The 16,220-nt window shown below is 37.4% G+C and overlaps 1 protein-coding gene across 1 annotated transcript in view; it reads left to right on the forward strand.

Moving 5' to 3' along the window:
- The first annotated feature begins 410 nt into the window (after window positions 1-410).
- LOC135218106 (plexin-B-like) overlaps window positions 411-16,220 on the forward strand; it is a 535,564-nt gene continuing 519,754 nt past the window's right edge. The window contains exon 1 of the mRNA XM_064254254.1: window positions 411-831. The gene's annotated coding sequence lies outside the window, so the exon portion shown is untranslated. The remainder of the gene's footprint in view (window positions 832-16,220) is intronic.

Here is a 16,220-nt window from a genome sequence, read left to right on the forward strand (position 1 = left end):
GATCAATTAAATTAAGCGGTTGGGATGGAATTTGCACGTATTTAAATCCTTTTGGTCTGTGGCTTATTTTTGAAAACTGATAATATATAAACAGAGTGTATGATGCCAAACTGTTCTTGTTCTCCTTTACATACCAAAATCTGAATTCAAACATCCAAATGAAAAAAGTTAACATTATGCTTTATCCACAAAAGGTTCATGCTATGAACGTTTATTCAAAATTTATCACAATGAAAAGCATTTTGAAATTCACGAATGAAAGCAACTGCTGAGAAAGCTTTATTTCTGTGGTATTCCAAAGTTAGCGAAAACCCCTCAAGTTCTTCTGTAGGGCGATGATGATGCTCGGTGAGTGGCCCGGGCGAAGAGAGAGAAGTCTCAGCACTACTTCAAGACCAATGCGAGTCAGTGTGCGTTTGGCAAGCTTTGAGGGTGGACGTACGCCGAGTGTCTTGCGATCCCGCGCTGTGCTATTTACTCCGCTGAAATCTCCTTTTTTAAAAGAAATTGAAATTTGCCCTCTTGGGTTCGTTGGTGGTTATTGAAGTGTGAAAGTGAATCGAAGGAATTGGTGTCAGTGGCGATTTCCATTTTTATAAATCACATTTGATAAGACCGGTGTTTAAAACAAGTTTTTCTCTCTCCCCCCAACAAGAAGTTTTCTCCCTCCGTGTCCCGAGCGAAAACTTCTTCCAAGTTACAAACCGAAGTGGCGTCCGTAGCCTAGCGTCGAAGAGGGAAGTTTTCGCTCAAATTGACCATTGTTTTTCCCATTTTTTCATTTCTCTGGCTGACTTTTCTTCGTAACGAAGTGATGGATTATATGATAAGGTACGTTCGCTCTCAAGTTTCCGTAGTTTAGGTTTAGTGCTTAGTCCGTAGTATGGAGTTGAGCGAACCACATGGCCTGCCTCCTCTTATCCCCGCGCTGCCCGACTTTAGTTTTGAACTTTTCACAATTCTTTGTATTTTTTCTTTGTGTCTTGCTTGTCTTTAGATGATTAACTTTTAGGGTGCTTTCCGTGTTTAGATACGTAGATGAACGTTTGCCAAAGTTACTTGTGCTTAGATTAAAAGGATTTTTACTCTATTTGAATTTCCTTAGGCCTAAGGTGGCATTTTGCTCAAAATTTAATCATGTAGCTTAAGTATATAGTCTAATTGCAATTTTGTAGACCATTGTCGAATCATTCTTTAAATTCTTATATTGGCTTAGCGAAAAGATTTGATTAGGACTTAGAGGCAATCTTAATCTTCAGAATGTAGGCCTATTTTTGTAGACAATTATTGGATATAGCCTAAATATAATGATTAATTTGACTCATTAGAACTACGGAGTGCCAACAGTATTCCATGACACTGCAAATTTAATTACACTTTAGTCGATTAAAGACACTTTATTGGCCGCTTCAAAAAATCTTGATCAGTAAAATAGCCTAGGGCTACATGATTTTCCATTTTTTTTCAATAATTATGCACAGCTTTGTGATTACCAACATTAGTTTATGTGTACCTATCTTTCAGGGAAAATAGTTACTGTTGCCTATAGTACTGAACATACTAAGATTAACCCGACTTAGGTAGCATACTTTATAGTTTTAATGATTGTTATTGCGTGCATTCCTATACTAAATCTGGTGTTCAGTCTATTTTGGACTATGCCTAGTAAGGGAATTGATTGGTAGATAATAGATTTTTTTAGCAGTCTCACTTTGCCCTAAATATGACCGTCGAAGGTCATATTTGGCTTCTTACACAACAGTGGAGCAAAATATTGCGACAAAAAAAGTTTATCATCAAGCTCCAAGCATAGCCAAGTTATGAACAATTTATATATGTGAATATAAATTAATAATCGTAATCATATCTGTTTGTCTTAATTAGACTAATAGATACGTTGAAGTATTAGGTTATTTGTTGTCAGATAGGTATGCTTTAGGCTTCCGTATTTTCATGATGGTTCAGGGGGTGGGGGTTTTGGTCTTTGTTGGTCAATCAAGTTGAATTATTTACTTGTTCAAATAATTGGAATTATTTGTCGTGAGAAAGAGAGAGGGAGATACAAGTTTTCTTACTTTACATTTTTATCAGGCTATGCAACATTTTCTGGGGATAATTGGTTGGTTCTATTTCATTGAATGTTTCGGTAAATTAGTAAGTTCGCAGTATGCATGGATTACTAGGAGCCTCACTTTACAATCAGTGAAAATTAAATATAATATTTTGTAGCCTTAGCCTTATTGCGCTAACCCTGCTTGTCGCCACGTTAACTTTAAGCTCACGTGTTTAATAAACTAACCCCGTTTATCAGTTATGAGCACCTTAGGAGCACTGGAGATACTCCCAGAGCAATTTGTATATTCAGTTTGTTAATTATAACCGTATGACCTAGTGTGTTAATTATAACCGTATGACCTAGTGTGTTCTGCCTTTGCTGCTTGGGAAAATATTATGAAATAGAGATGGCGACGAGGAATTTCTCTGGCGTAAAGTTGAGGAAGGAGGGATCACAACATTTTCTCCGGTTTTAATCATGAACCGAATATGGCTAGATGCGAAATTAAACGTTTGACGTTGTATGTTAACGATATATAAATTAAAAGTTACAGTGATTACTTACTAATGATGGGTAGATAAGAGAGGCTTTTTGCAAAGTGACACAACACATTGGCGCAAGCAAAATTTGACATATACCAAGTTTCCAGTTATCCGGCGGTCGTTCATTTGTTTTATTTTTTGCCCAGTTTGCTCTTTGTTTAGTTTTATGATATAACCTATTGACTCATATCATCCACGTTTTTGGAATGCTTTCGACTTATTTGACCGCGTTTTCGTCTCACACTTATTCCAGTTTTATATAGACCATATTAAGGTACGATGCTAATGCCATGAGAAGTTTGTGTTTTTGTATTAATAATCCATTAGATATGCTTGTTTATATATGTAATTAAGTGCTCCAAATTTATCAAGAGATGCTAACAGTAAGTAGGCGTATCTTAAAATGTAAAATGTTTAGTTACAGGAATAGTTTATGTATGTATGTATGTATGTGGTGCACGCTTATGTGCATGTATGCATGCAGAGGTAGTACCATGAAACCCAGTCAGGTTGTATACCCTATGATCTACTTTTTTTCCTAGGCATTTACATCAAGGGTTTCACAGTAAACTTCAAGCACAAACACACACGCATATATATATATATATATATATATATATATATATATATATATATATATATATATCAGGAGGTACAGAACATCTGAAAATAAAAAAAAAATATGTGGACTAGGCTAATTAAGCCTGGATAGTGCCTGGCTACACGTGCCGTTTCGGCTTCTAGGTATTCTAATGGAAGTAACGACAGTAGCTACTTGGGTTTCAGATGGTAGCACCGTTCCAGTCTTTCTGGAGCAGCTGTATCCCCTCCAGTCGTTTTTGGGAATCCTCGGTTATTCTGTGAAGGTGGGGATAAACAGTGTAATGTAATTAGCGGGAAGCAAATCCTGTTAGCCCTTTGTAATGGACCAACAGAGGGAGCGCCATCACTGCGGTCGCTGACGCAGGCACATCTTCACCAAGAGTCCTTCCGTTTTTTTCTATCTCTCAATTCTTAGCGAGTTGAATGCGATGCTGGACGACTCCCCCCCCCCCCCCCCCCCACAGTATTTGATGACACCACTATATGCATGTAGACGGATGCGGGAGCTTCATTAACTGTTTTCTGTCATAGTTGAATTATTGTAATTTTTCATAGGTGATATAGTTATAGATTATTAGCATTCCAGTTTCTTAGGTATGTTTACCAGTTTATATATATATATATATATATATATATATATATATATATATATATATATATATATATACTATATATTAGTTATGTGCTAGGTTGATTGCAGTTGAATCCCTGTTTGTTGGTCGGCCTGGGCAATAACGATATCCATTCGTAAAACGTTAGTTCGTTTTCCACGCGCCTGTTACTCGTGTCCTGTCCCTTTATGAGCTTAGGCCTATTCTCCCCAGGCTTAGTGTGAAACGCATGGTTACTCAGGTGAGCATAGTTAGGTCGTCGTTTTCTAATTTACCATTATGGGAATGCTTTTGATGATTTGAATCGCTTTTACTAGGTGGAGCCAGTGGATAAAGTAGACTATGAATGGTCATAATTTGTATGAACGTGCATGCCTGGTTGATGTAGTTGCAGTGTAGATATTTCTGTCATGAGTTTATTGTTATATGTTGGAGGCTTTACTTTTTTTTATTTATTTTTTATTTTTTACGAGTTAATCTTCATTTTGAAATCTGGAGTCTTCTGTGCTAGTATGTTCATTCATTATTTACATCTGGTCGTTTTTTCCCTTTATTTTGAAGGGGAAATTGCGTTAGATATATCATTTGCCAACATGTAGTCTGTATGATAGTTGTCATGTAGTTGATCAGTTGGCGAAAATACTATTCAGTCAGTGTTGATTAGAAGTGGTAATTGAATGTTGAAGTTAGTTTTGTCTGTTTTGTATTGTTTATTATTATTATTTTTTCTTAAAGGGTGTTATGTATAGAATTATTGTGCAGTGTTGTGGCCGTATTTATCTTCCTTAGAAAAGTTGCGCTTACAATATAGTAAAATAACAGGATCCCAGAGGACCCCAAGAATGTGTTGCCAATAGATGGTTATCTTTGTTAATTTTTGTTGATCTATTTTAGTGTTTAGAAGTTCTGGAATTGCAAGATTGATCAACTTTCATGCTTGCTGAACTAGATGAAACATTAACCATTGTGGTTAAGTATATCAGCAGTTTTTTTTTTTTCTCTCTCTCTCTCTTTAAGTCTAGTTAATAGTTTGGGTGGAGAAGCCATGCTAAGAATGCTCTTATATAGCTCGAGTTCGCTGTAGAATGTTGAACCAGGCTATACGGTAGTCTTGAGATTTCTTTTTCAAATGACCCAAGGGTCGCACGAAGTCGGTGTTTATGTCTGATCGGTACTCCTGGAATGCTAACTCCGGAATTCTGTTGTGGTAACTCCTTTTTATAGGTCGTTTCCTGTTTGACCTTTGTTGGTAGCATTCGGTACCGGTATCTCTGGAAGCGTCTCCATAAACACCCATATATTCCATTTAACGAAGCTTGCTTTCACCTCATCACCAGCTCGGAAATGGCACAGCTAATTTGAGCAAAAATATTCGAGGGTTATGAGATTGGATTGCATGACACCATAATCTAAGGTGCTGCCGTTTTTTTTTTTTTTTTTTTTCGAAAACCATTTTATTCAACCATAGTTGTTTCGTACGAAAAACATTACGGTCACCGGAGCTTTGTAAGTTCCGCATGTACTACAGCGCTCAGTATGTTTGGAATGTCAGCAGAGTTGAGAGGTATCGGATGTAAGATCTTTTGCACGCTTTGTAGGCTTAGCAGTCGTTGGGATAACTCTTGTGCCTATGTTGGATTTACTTTAATTTTTTTGTAGTAGGCTTACATACACACTTAATCCACTGGATTTCATTTGAATAAATCCTTGGTTTTATGGAAATTTTTCATCTATGCCATCTGTTCCGATTATTGCTCTTGCCAGTATAGTATTCGGAAGTATAGTGTTATGAGTCATGTTTAATATACTATATATGTACAGGTAATCTGAGCACACTACGGGCTGTGTATTTGCCTTTATTATATTTACGTCATTTGCTTATAATTTATCATCGTTGACCTGTTACTCTTGTCTTCTGTATTAGGGTACCTGTAGTATTTTGTCTCCGCCATCAGTTCCTTGGTCGTTATAGTTGCTTTTCACGTTTCCTTAATGCATAAGCTATTCTGTTGTGATTGGCTAGGAGTGATTCTGAGATCGATGTGATTAGTCTACTTGGATTTTGAATGTGAAATTTACGTTAGTGAATATTTAGAATCTCTATTTCGTCACTTACCAGGTGACCGTTTTCACATGAAGCACATTAAAGAAAGAAAGAAAAAATAAAAGCTTTCGGATGGCGGAGAAGACTAAAAATGAATTAGTTCTCTTCCGAATTCTACCCAAAATATTCGAAGTTTTTACATGTTCCTTGGCCACATGCAGGTAATGTCGATATTTTTTTTTACGAATTTTGGATTTGTATGGTCTCCTAGGTTCTTAGCGGAAGTAAAAACATGAAATAAAGATATGTGATGGCCTTTGTAGCCTTGTTTAAGAACTCGAGAAGCTGGGAGAAGTAATTCCACACCTCGACAGATGTATTGGTGAAAAACAATTGATCTTGCGTTCCTGTAGATTGGAAGGCACAGTAGCTGAGCTACCAATTGAAGTTTTTTTTGCCTTGATTCGCTGTTGGTGTACCACAACACCTAAACAGGGTTACATGCTTAGCAATTTACATACCTACTGAAGTTTTAGAAGTTGGTAATGTGTATGTAGGATGGACATCGGAACTTACTATATTCGCGGAAAATGTTAACAAATACCTTGCGCTATATTTAATATCAGTTGAGAATGCAACTGAATTTTGGAAATATCAGAGGATTCATTATAGTAGATGGGGTGAAATTTAATTAGGTAAATTTGTTAGTGGGAGAGCGACATTACTTAATTTTTCGTAATTACTAAAGTCGTTTAACATTTTTGGTGCTCGATTCACAATTCTCATAGTTAGTAGACCGTGTATTTTTTTAGTTATTTTATTTTCGTTGAATATCGTATATTGAACGTTGATAGTGATAGACTACACTTTTTCCTCTTCTCTGCGGTTCTCTCTGATACCTGAAACGTTTTCAGTAACTTATTCAGGGGAATTGAATGATTTAAGGTTAACTGCATAAAATAGGTGCAGTCCTTAATGCATTTTAAACGGAATTAGAATGAACGTACGTGGAGGCGTTCTGTACCTTGCGAACAAAATTTAGTAGGCTTTTCTTTACGATGTTAAAAGTGTACAGAGGGTTAGATATTAAACAAGAGCTTTTAAAGAGCTACACAGTGCAATTGTATTTTTTTTTATTTGTTAGGAACTTTTTTGTGGAAAATGTGTTAAATTTATGTACAGAGTAAGATCGCAGTGCATTCTCTCTCTCTCTCTCTCAAAATAATATTTCAGTGAGCGTGTACTTCACTTTCCATTGGTTTTCGTACTCCGTAATTGTCACCTCAACAATGATAAGTTCAGAACAGGGCATTGTTAAAATTAATTTTTAAAAAGCTAAATTTCGTAGGGGAAGAATTGCAGTAGAGTTTCAACTGCTTTGTTGATATGAACGGTCGGTGACAATTTATTTATACGGCAAGATAGTTACGGTGGGTTTATGCATGTAAAGTTGCTTGTTACCGAACAGATACCTAGCAACGCTTGCAACACTTTTATTTAAGTGGTTAGGACGTGTGCCACATCAGCTTATGAGGGTCCGGGCCAGATTCCGGGAAAGGAAGTTAATACTTGGTAGTTGGTCAACTGTAGTGGGTATCGGAACGGATGTAGGTAGGCTTGGGATCAGATCTCTCGCCCAAATGACTACATCCATAGAATCGGAAGTTAGATTCTTCCTCTTGGAGCCATATAATATATATATATATATATATAATATATATATATATATATATATATATATATATATATATATATATTGTGCGTGTGTGTATCTGTATAGTAACGCTTAATTTTATTTATACCTTAAACTTTCTTTTTAGATATATTGATAAAAGAAGATTATTGATTTCGGCCTCTCTTGAGTGAATAGGATGATTCGCTCTGGCTTATTTGGTAACGTTTCAAGGACGCAGTTTGGTACGTCAGGTGTTAAGCCCGAAGCGGTATGAAAGAAAGGCCTTTTCAAATGTTTCTTCATACACATGCCTTTTTTTCTTTCTTTATAATTGCAATTAATTCGTATGCTCTACATTTATTGGGAGCATTATTCATATCCTTACATATGCATAAATATTGCGTAGAGAGATCCGTCTTTTGAAAGTTATTTTAGGGTGCCTGCAACCCGAATTGGAGATGAGAGAGTAAAAAAAATCTTGTGGCATCGATTTCCCGTCCTCTTCTTCCTCCGGCTCCTCCACCTTTAGAGGAGCGACTGAGTGCATATCACCGTGCGTTGCCCCAAGTCGACAGTGCTTGCTTGCCTTTGCAAGCGGAATGGAACTCCTGCGCCTCTGACTACGCATACATATATATCACGCGTATGCACTGTGCATCCACCTTTTGGGGTGGGGGTGAGGTTGCGCTCTCTCTCTCTCTCTCTCTCTCTCTCTCTCTCTCTCTCTGGCCTGAAGCGCGCTCTCTGTGTTACGGGGGAGAAAGAAAGGTACGTTGAGGAATGTACCCATCGACTTCGTTCTTTCTTCTTTTGCTTTTGAGGAGAACGAATGTTCCTCAGGTTCGCTGGAATTTGATAGCTCTGGAGGAATAAGTAGTTTTTTTATTAGTAAAAACTTGGACTGGTTGCTCATTTATCTTATTTCCATGAAATTCGGATTAAAAATATTATGGAATTAATTGCTAGTGCGTCTCTTTTCACTTTTCATCGCTAGAATATAGTTCATTTGGTTGTGTCGTGGAGAAATGAAAAAAGAAAACAGTTTACGATTAAGAGGGAAATTTATGAATTAATGTTTGGAGGAGAACTGGTTGTTTAAACAATTTCTTCGCCGGTGATGTATAGCTCCCTAGAATTCCTGGGGCATTTTAAATCTTAAGTTAACCAAACTTTATGTCTGGCCTTTGAACCTTTTAAGGACACGACGTATTTTATGCTCCACTAAGTGCGCTTTCCGTTTACATGGTTTCCTTGCAGTTCTGGGCTTCCTTGCTCTATGTAATCCTCGATGTTTAGCGCCCTCATTCATGTTTTCGCTGCTGAAGAAAGGGGCCAGAGTTTGTTCTTTGAGGAGTATTATGCAGAATTTGTTCCAAGGATTATTCTTTTAAACTTTTTAAACCTCTTAAGAATCTCAGTTTTCAGTGCTCAGCAAGAACAGGAGTATCTTGTATATACTTATTTGCACACATTTAAAGTTATGTCTTTAAATATTGAATGCGGTATAGTGGTCTTTAGCTGAAAAATAATATTATTATTATCAATATTATATATTATTATTAGCTGTAACCGTTCATTATTATAACGCGTCCTTCTCTCAAATAATGGATATATTATTATTATTATTATTATTGCCGGTATAAAATTTGTTGATTATACCCTTGCCTGATAATGATTTTATCCTATTACTTCTTCATAATAATTAACAACTTTAGGAAAGGTTTTCTTGTCACGTACTCTTATCATTCTAATCATATTTATTTGACCAAACATGGTAAGACTAATGGGATTACTACAGGGTTTTCTTGGCCAAAGCCCAAATGCAAATCGGATGGCGGGGATTCTTAAGACCGGAGAATAGTATTATAGTATGTGGCGTACGGAGTAGCTGGATGCTTTTTGTAGGAATGAAAGTTGTTTATAGTAGTTAATGCGGTGTGCTCGGAATGACGGTCGCTGTTCAACACATTCACGAAAGTATGAGCATGTACAAAATTGGTTATATTCTTGGTCGTTTATCAGTTTGTTTTTCCAAGGAAGTTCGGTAGTCTTAGTTTTATTTTATGGAGGATCTGTACAGATCACACAATCATGTGTTTCGCTTTATTGTAGTCTTTTGACCAATTTTCATGGAATTTATAGCACATCTGTGGGGAAACAAGTTTCAAAGAGAACAGTCCATGAACGTTTTCTTGCACCCCATCAGTAATTAAAATATGAGGCATAAGAAATAGAAAGTAAATACAGAATCCAGTATTGGAGTCATACAAAATGGTGTGGAGAATGAGCTCAGCCACATATAGCAGATCATACTATCATGAGGCCATCGCCAATGTTTTAAAAGTCATGGCAGTTAGCAACTGTTCTTCTTAGTTTGTTAGTTTCCATTGTTGTGTTTTTAGTGTGGGTCCATTCCAATACAAAGCGGCCAGGGGTTTTATTGTGATTAGGAGTGAGAACTGCCTGTCTATTAGCTTCTTCATTGCCAAGGCTGCCTCTGTCATAAACTCTGACGCCTCTGGGCACTGACTGGGACTCCCGGGTTGGGTTGCGTTTTTCTCGCCGGGCTGGTGGCCCTTAGCGAACGCTGCCTTTCTTTAGCCATGCCTCCTTCCTTTAGTGTTAAGTCTGTGGTTGATTTCCAGTCGCAATAGCATAGATTCCACATCAGATACAGAACCATACAACAGATTATTTGCTGCGAGCGATTTTGAAATTAAGGACGCTTGTGCTGTATCATTTAGATCATTAAGTAAAAGGTCATTAATCTGTTCGGCTCCAGATTCACAATACCTAACCGAGGAAAGAAGTTCGTTGCAGAAAAATTCCGAGGTTTTTTTCCTGTATCTCTCCTGACGCCATCAGGACCGTGAAAACCTGCGGTTTTTATTTCATCACTTTTCATGGTATATATACTGGGTTTGTCAACAGTTTTGTTTATTATCCACTTTTTGCACGAATCTGGGGCTTTGTTTATGCTCTAATAGTGGGTTCCTAGTTGGCCACAAGGATATTGTTCTTGCCTGTGCTGTTTCTTGCTCGTCAACGGCCGTCATTTAAGCTTTCATGTTGCTGCTTTATCTGTGACAGGCTTTTGAGATGACGATTAATATTTCCGTCTGTTTTATATTATCCATCAGCCGGGCGTTTGTTGGGCTCAAGTTTTTGTTTTCTTTGAAGCATCTGCGTGGTGTAACGTCTTTCGGCTTGACGTTATAGCAGCCAGGTGTCAGGCGACGCCGTTGGTGGTGTATGTCGAGTCTGTACCTACTCCATGTTTAAAAACTTTTGAAGTTGTAGAGGTGATTATCATAAAAACAATTAATATTATTATTGTTGCTGTTATTAATAAGCATTCTTGTTTTACGTCAGGGTGTTGACGCTTTTGCGGCAGAGAATTATTTTCCTCATTATATTTCTGGCAGATGCAGTGGATATGTATTTTTTATAACTTTGTTAATAATATCCATCTTTTTCTCATTGGTTACGATGCGTGCGATCTTAGTTGAAAATATTTTTGTAGTATTTTTTTGTTGATTTGAAGAAATAATTTTGAATACATAGTTCGTTAGCTTTTAATGGTTCCCAATCTAATCTGCAGTTCAAAAAGGTCTAGGGGGTAGACATGAATTGTATTTTTTTCCTTTTATTCCTTCAAATAGTGGTTCCTGTCTATGTTCGCTGGCATTTTATAAGAACTGCGTTATCAATTTGACTAGTTTTATGGTTGTTAAGTGACGGATTTTACAATTATTAAATATCTATCTATCATATACTAATAAAGCGTTCATATACAGATGTTAGTCTATATGCTCTAAATCTAGCTTATTTTGCACGAGAATTTCTTGGTATTAAGGTTGTCATGTTCGTCTGTGACGCACTCCTTAACCGTGGGTAGTATTTTGAAAGTTTATAGTAATATGTAGGTAAATTGCTCCAGATTACTTGTTCTGAAGTCACCTCCTGGGAGGCTGGTTCTTTGTTTTGAAGTAAACCTAATGTGATAAGTAGAAAGAGGTGTTTATATGGATGATAAAAATACATTGATTATTTTTCACATCATCCACACTACACAAGCTATATATACGTGTGTGTGTTTGGAAAAAAATGTTAGATTTGGGAAAATCGACGTAAGGAGTAAATTCGGACGGGTAGGAATAAAACTTTCTCTTAACCGAACTGTCCGAGAAACTTTACAAAAGGATTATGTTAGGGATGCTTCAGCAACACTTATCCACATAGCAAATCCCCGGTGGTTGGTGGGGGGGGGGGGTGGGGGGGGGGGGGGTGAGTAGTGCCGTCAGTGCGCACCTCATTCGGTGCAATGTAGTTATTACTTAAGGTTCTTTGCAGCGTCCCTTCGGCCCCTAGTTGTAACTACTTTCATTCCTTTTACTATACCTCCGTTCATATGCTCTTTCCTCCAACTTACTGTCCACCCTCTCTTAACAGTTGTTTCATAGTGCAACTGCTGTAACACCTTTCAAATCTTTTACTGTCAATTTCCGTTTCAGCGCTGAATGGCCTTAGTTGCCCCAGTGCTTGGCATAATGCCAAAAATCTATATAAATCAATTCAAATCCACAAAGCAAACATGAGATTTCGTTGTTTCACGGAATGGGAGAGTCTGTTTCGTTTAGTTCTTTTAACACCATAAGATTTTTAGCCATGAAACTGATGGTTGGACATACACCCAGAATACATCCGAAAATAAAAGTTGGATATTGCATATATATCCACATTTTTTTTTTTTTTTATGTTCGCCGCAGTACTACGGCGCGAAGGGAATGCGTATGGTACCTGTCTGTATCCAGCCAGCCCTTGTGGTGCCAAATTGAGAGAGTATTGACCCTTGAACTTTTTCTCTGGTTAGTTTAAAGTTAGGCTAATAATCCTTGTTGTTGTTTGACAATTCATCTTGTGATTGTATCCAGAAAGCTCCGGTGCCTTTCCAGTTTTCCAAGGTATGCCACGACTCTTCGTTTCTGGCGAAGAGTAAATAAATAAATAATTACGGTAAGCTTTCATTAGGTCGGGAGCGTCTTAACCGCGGCCTGTCGTTTCTCTCCCCAGCCCTCTTCTTCACCCCTTCCCGTAACCTCACGAGTTCCTCCAGTCTCTTTCCTTTGACTAATGTCGTTACCTCATAGGTCGTTAAGTTTTACCTCTTCTCGGTGGCGTTACCGTTAGCAGTGAATACATTTTTGTCTTAAATTATGGATGGATGAATGCAACGGTACCAGTTGGTTTACCGTGGTTGTTAAAGAGGCTAAGCGGAGTAAATCTTACATGTCATAATATTCTAGGGATGTAGGATTTAGCTGTTTGAAAGTCTTAGTGAGCCTGAGTAGATCGAAGAATATTTTAGAAGTTTGGGTTTTTTTTCTCAGCTTCCCATTAACATCTCATTGGTTAATGGTCAAAAATAGTAATGCCCTTGTTGTGTTCTCGCATCAGTTCTTCCCTTGACCAGTATTCTAGGGCATCTGAGTTCATTTTGATTTATTTTAATTTGGACAGCACAGTATTTTATGCCATTCGTGTCTTGCTTTATGGTAACGGCAATAGTTACTGAACCTGAAGAAATTCTGCCCATGTTAACTCGATTGTTTGTGTCTGTATGGTGATGACCAGAATCGGTTTTCATATCTGTTAACAGTAGCATCGTTGGAAGTGAGGGAAAACAAAATGTGAGAAGAAACTAGAGAAAGAGAGAGAGAGAGAGAAAGAGAGAAAACGCAAAAAAAGTCTGGCATTAAAAGTTTTAGTGGAGTCATTTGAGAAAGTTTAACAGCCTGCTTATCTAGCGTTGTTGGATCTTGTTGACCGCCATTCATTGTTGTCGTTTTGTTTATGCCTCACTATTAAAGTGGAATATCTTGTTTATATAGCGTTAGATTGAAATAAGACGCCCATTATGCGTTTTATATTAGTGACGTGGGCTGGTGGCGGTTGGGTCCCGACCGATTGCTCCAGAGTTGGTTCTGCCGATTCTAATGGCAGATTGGGTTCTCTTTTGGGTGGGTTAATTGCAGTGCCTTTACTGCCGGATACATTCCCTGTCTTCATGGCCTACTGTAGTATACTTATTGTTTCCCGCTGTGCGGTCCAAAGAGCACGAACCTCTTCTGTCAGAGGGTTAGCATATTCTAACATGAAATGCAATAGAAATATTTTTGTTAATACTGAAACTTTTAAAACTCATTTGCTGTCATGTTTTCAAGACCTCTCTCTCTCTCTCTCTCTCTCTCTCTCTCTCTCTCCTCTCTCTCTCTCTCTCTCTCTCTCTCTCTCTCTCAGCATGTTTTCGGCCTGTCGATTTTTGTAGTGACTTCTTTTTGAGTTATTTTGGTTTCATGACTAATTCGTTTTTATGTACTTTATTAATGTTCAGATTATGTAATAGGCTTTGGTTTTTAAATTGGAAAATCTAGGAGAACCACGCAATTTAGTTCATATACGAGAAAAGATGATAATGTAGCCTATATACCTACATCATTTAAACATATTCATCAAGAAGAATGGCGTATATGTTTATGAGTCGGTAAGATCTGGAGCACTAGACAAGAATTAGGCTACAGGGAACGGCCTAGTAAGTGCAAAGCCTGGCTAAGGCTAACCTTACAAGTTTAGATTATTAACAAACATCGTGGTATGTAAGTGAAGTATCTATTTGTGATTGGTACTTCTTAGTTATTAGACATACATACCAAATTAGTTATTAGAGATACAAAAGATACATAACAAATTCTGAAAATTTCAGTTGTTTAAATAAAACATTAGCAGTATCATTAAGCAGTGTTCAGGCTAAGTGATCAGCATCTGTAAATGCCATAGCAGGTTTGATTTTTCTTTTAGGAACTGGTTTGTGATGCATTTTTTAAATTGTAGATACGCAAGGAATCTCTACAGTACACGTTGTGCTGGCGTGGGTCCCCCAATTTGTCTGATTTTGCTACATTGGCGGTTGGCGTGTGGGAGGCCACGTGTGTTATGTCTGTGGGTTGACATTAATTACACGTTATTGTTCCGTAGGCCTCTCCCGTAACACGTCATTTTGCCACATCGTCACTGTATAGTGGCCTAAGATACTTCAGCCAAGGGAAGGATTAGATGTTCTAAAAGGGAAGGTCTATGGCTTCTAAAGAGTAGTTGATATACGGGCTTTAACCGAGATTTAATTTTTGTTTTATTTTAAGATAATCATTGTATCTCTCTGACTTTTTTTTTCTTGTCAGCACAGACAAATTCCTACACATTAACCATCTTTATATATTTTGTGTTTATTTTCCCTTTTCCCATCTTCTTGTATGAGAATGGTATTTCGGAACATGCATTTTTAAAAGCATTCCTTGCGGTCCACTTTTGAGCTCGATTGACGTGGAGCCAGATTGTTTTACAAACCTTTTTGATTTCATGCTTCCAATACTTAATGCAGACGTAACTAACTTTTTTTTTTTTTTTTTTTTTTTGCTAGGTATCACCCGCGTAGTTCGCAGAAATCCTTTTTAGTCGTCCTTAAGTTTGAAACATCTTGCTGTATAGTCCATCGGTGGCATGTCAACAGTAGACAAACGTAAACACCCGAACGTTTTCTCTGGTAACACAGCTTGTTTGTACGTCGGCGTAGGGCAGCTTCCCTCTTCCTCCTCTGGGGTATGCCAACAATCTCGAGTTCCTCGGTTATAGACCGGCAGTGTGGTATTGCCTCTAACAATTTTCCCTCTGTCTATATTTTCCTTTATTAAAACATCTTCCTATTTGTATGATCATATGCTCAGTGTGTCGGGATGTAGGTTCCTCTGATGATGTCCTGTTTATTTTCCGTTAGTTTATGGATTTTTAGTGGATTCTATTTTTCCCCATTTTTTTTTTATTATTATCTTGGTTGAGATGTTTCAGCGGAAATGCATAGGGTCATTGTTCTGTAACAAGTATTCATTATGTAATAATTACCCTTATATCTGTCGTGCTATTTAAAATTTTCAGACTTGATTTGGGGTATTGGCTTATAAATATTTGTTGTGACCTTTTCATGACACGACTTTCATCTATTTAACAATTAAATAGCAAGTATATATACGTGCGATAATTATTTTTGGAGTTGTTTCGTTCGTTGGTGACGTTTAAGTATTTCTATATCAGTAAAGTGGTGTTTTGTTTTGTGATATTATTTGATTAGCCGAACGCTGGAAATTGTAATTGGAAACAAATAAAAATGCCAACTGAAGTGTTTATTTTTATACAGAACTAAAGCATATGGACTCCTATTTCTAAAGCTTAGAAGCAAAGTGAGAGTAGAATTATCTTAGAAAAAATTATAATAATTCTTTTTTGCTACTGATCTCCATAAACAATCTCTCTCTCTCTCTCTCTCTCTCTCTCTCTCTCTCTCTCTCTCTCTCTCTCTCTCTCTGCTACTTAATGTACTGTATTCATGCCCTCTGAGGGTCAGCTAAATGGATGAAATGGGTCAGGTAGCTAAACATTAGATAAAGTCCAACCAAACAGAACTGTTTTTACGACCTTCTCTTAATGTTGGCGTGGGATTGTTGAACGTCTTTTAAGATCTTTTACTCCATACTGCTAAGTACCCTAAGCGCTGGGATGTGAAGGGCAAGGAGGAGAAATGTGTATGTATAGTTTTAGTAAAGCGTTGCACTGTCGCCTGAGTAAACTTGTAGGGTAG

This window comes from Macrobrachium nipponense, chromosome 19 (assembly GCF_015104395.2).
Source record: "Macrobrachium nipponense isolate FS-2020 chromosome 19, ASM1510439v2, whole genome shotgun sequence".
In the NCBI taxonomy this organism is placed as follows: domain Eukaryota; kingdom Metazoa; phylum Arthropoda; class Malacostraca; order Decapoda; family Palaemonidae; genus Macrobrachium; species Macrobrachium nipponense.